General features: G+C 50.7%; 1 long non-coding RNA gene across 1 annotated transcript; it reads left to right on the top strand.

Annotated features, from left to right (window-relative positions):
• LOC308351692 lies at window positions 1-3,068 on the top strand. The gene is made up of 3 exons (XR_013967598.1): window positions 1-211; window positions 539-643; window positions 2,217-3,068. It is a non-coding gene; the product is annotated as an uncharacterized lncRNA (long non-coding RNA).
• Window positions 3,069-3,394: the final 326 nt, after the last annotated feature.

Here is a 3,394-nt window from a genome sequence, read left to right on the forward strand (position 1 = left end):
GGGGGGGAAAGCCCAAGTATCAGATCCAGGCATAGGATTATGAAGATTTGGAGCGAAAATATTTGAAGAAACGCTGATACAAACGACCAAATTATGGCATTAAAATCCAACGACTCTTTATATGATCAAGACTCTGAAAGCCGGGAACCGTTCAGGACCTGTTGGAGCGGCAGTGCAGCAGCCCAGCCCGGAGCTGAGCGCCTGGAGGGAGGTAGGCCCCGAATCTCCACCCACCTGCCCGGCTAGGAGGCAGGGTCGTTGTCACCGCCCTCGGGAACAGGAGGCTCGGGAGTCGGCTGCCCGGGCCCGCGGCCAAGAAGCGCCTCGGTGGGCACAGTGCGCACAACTCCGGACCCGGAGGCTAGTCCCGCCCCAAGACAACGCTCGGGGCCTGAGCCCTGCAATCTGTCCTTAAGCTAAGGCTTCCGCAGCTCAGAGTTCTTGAACGGCCCCTGGACCTTGCTTCCTCCCGTCCCTCCCAGTCCTTCCTGGTTGCCCAATTGGTGCCACCACTTAACGCTGTTAACCATTATTCCAGCTCAGGGCCAAAGCGGAGTTTGCAAAACGCTATTATGTTTCTGACGGAGCTCTCCAAAAACGCTCCTGGACGCTGCGGAATTCTGGATCCCTGGCAACTAGTAGCGTAAGTTCCTGATCTCCTTTGCACCTCGAAGCTTGTGGTCAGAAAGATTAGGTTTGGCATCAACCGGGTTCAAATCCTAGCTCTGTCACTGCCTAGAAGTTATGGGAACTTGAGCAAGTTAATTCCCCCTCTCAGAGCGTCAGACTGCTGTCTGTGAAGTGAAGTATCCCACTTCACAGACTGCCGTGAGCATCTTACTAGCTAATGCTTTAAGCTATCTTTTAACAGTGACTGCTGTATACTACCATGTAATCAACTAACAGTAGTTAACATTTGGTTGTGACTGCCTCTGTAGGGACCACCTGGGAATATGGGTTCTACATCACCTTTGGAAAAGTCTGGGTCAGAATAAGAAAGATTTTAGGTGAGCACTCTTAGAATAAAAATAGAAGAGAAAGTCCAAAGGACACCTATAATTACCATCTGGGAAGGGAGCTTAAAGTCAGACGAATGACATTAAGACCAGAGCTTTGTAAGGCACTGAAAGTGTGTGAGTGTGTGTGTGTGTGTGTGTCTGTTGTCTCCTTTCTGCTCTCCTGCAGCTGTAAGGAATGAAGTCTTAGTTTTCCTGGAGCAGCAAGTAAATAGGGAGGTAGATTTTCTCTTTCTCCAGCCAGGCTTGGAGACAGAAGAAGGAGATGGTGTGGCCACAAAGAGGTGAGGAGATGGGTCCTAGTCTGTGGGATGCATGGTAGACAAGAAAGGAGACTTGGGGAAGCCTGCCTGGGTCTAGAGGGGTCTGGGAAACTTAGCTACAGCAAAGGCTCTGTGCTTTTCCTCATCAAATGCTGGCGAGGACATTCAGAGTGGGACTTGTTTCTCTAGACATACAACCAGAACTGTGGACTGAGGCTCTGATATCTGTAAGTGGCCAGTGGGGGGGGGGGGGCGCTGTGTCAGCTCTGCCTGCCTCCTCTTTGGGCTTCTGGTGTAAGATGGGCCCCAGGACAGTGGGTAACACATCTTTGGGGTCCTGAGACTTGCCGTTGGCCAGGGAAGGTAGTCAGCCCTGTGGGTGGAGAAAACTCCATAGTGATTGGAATTACACAGGACATCGTGCGTCATGTGAGACACTTTTAAAGATATAAGTTGCTACAGTGAGGACACCAAGAAGGGAATCAGAGCTGCTGGACTGGATCCTTGGCTGGCTGCTGGTGAATTAAAGTTACTGTAGTGAGACCCTAGTCCTGGAGAGCATAACACTTTCTACTCCGGCTCCCCCTGCTCGCCTCCCTTGCCCTTTTGTATTTGTGCACCTGCTGGTCCCCTCAGCCCTCCCACCAGGAAACCCAGCACCTGAGGCCCATTCAGGCTGGTTGTGACAAGTGAGCCATGTTGCCTGGGCCACTCCACATGGCGTCGCTGTGACCTGATTCCAGACCTGCAGAGGCTCGCCTTCCTCACCACCTCACAGACAGCGACTCCCCAGGGTGACTCCCGGGAACCTTGGGACTCTGCTTGTCCATTACAAATGGCCTTCTGCCCTTGGTCTGGGAAATTCTGGGAAGGCTGTCATGCTGGAGAGTAGTCATGAGTCTCTATTCATTCCTCCTCCTTACCTCTTTCCCTATAGCTTCTGATTCTTCTTTTGGTGGCTCAACGGCTCAACGTGCCATTGAGGTGGCTCTTTATTTTCCCTCCATCCACAAACTCAGTTCATCGATATACCCACTCTGGCTCCAGATGTGCAAAGCTGATTCTGAAGCATGACGTATTTCCCCAGTCACGGCTTTTCCCTTGCCAGCAGTGACTGATAGGGCAGAACCCGACTCAAAATCAAAGAATGTCGTCTGGACCTGTGCTTTGCCACCTACTAGTTGACGATCTGCACTCACCGACGTGCCAACATTACAGGGCAAGAGTGTATGCAAAGCTTCGGGATGGCCTTGCCATGGGAACGTGGGAGGTGCTCAGGGCATTTGGCTGGGTATCACACACCCTCACCGCCCCTAGGGCAAGCACAAGGCCAAGGATGTGCTCTCCAATGCTCTCGTTCTGAGCTGCTCCGTTCTACTGCCGCTCTCATCAGCATCCCCACAGGCTTGCCCATGACTTTTCTCTTTATTCCTTTCTTTAATTAAGGGAACTTCCTTCCTTCCTTCCTTCCTTCCTTCCTTCTTTATTTATTTTTAGAATAGTTCACAGCAAAATGAAGCAGAAAGTACAGAAACTCCCACATAACCCCTTCCCAGCCTCCTCCATCAGCCTCCACACCCATGGGGCACAGTTGGTAGAATGGATGAAGCTGGGGGGTGCCTGGTGGCTCAGTTGGTTAAGCATCTGCCTTTGGCTTCGGTCATGATCTCAGGGTCCTGGGATCAAGCCCTGAGGCAGGCTCTCTGCTCTTTGGGGAGTCTGCTTCTCCCTCTCTCCCTCTGTACTCTCTCTCTCTCTCTCTCTCTCAAATGAATAAATAAAATCTTAGAAAAAAAGAATTGATGACTCTGCACTAATGTATCATTTTCTCCCAAAGTCTGTAGTCATGTTAAGGCTCACTCTTGGAAGTGTTCATTTTGTGGGGTTGGCAAATGTGTGATAACATGTGTCTACCCTTATAATAGAGTAATTTCACTGCCGAAAAATCCTCTGTGCTCTGCCTGGGTTTCTCCCTTCCTCTTGCCAACGCCCTGGGAACCACTCGTCTCTCTACTGACCTCATGGTTTTGCCCTTTCCAGAATGTCATCTAGTTGAAATCCTACATTATGTAGCCTTTTCAGATTGGCTTCTTTCCCATGGTCATACACATTTAA

The sequence above is a fragment of the Martes martes genome, assembly GCF_963455335.1.
Source record: "Martes martes genome assembly, chromosome: 10".
Lineage (NCBI taxonomy): Eukaryota > Metazoa > Chordata > Mammalia > Carnivora > Mustelidae > Martes > Martes martes.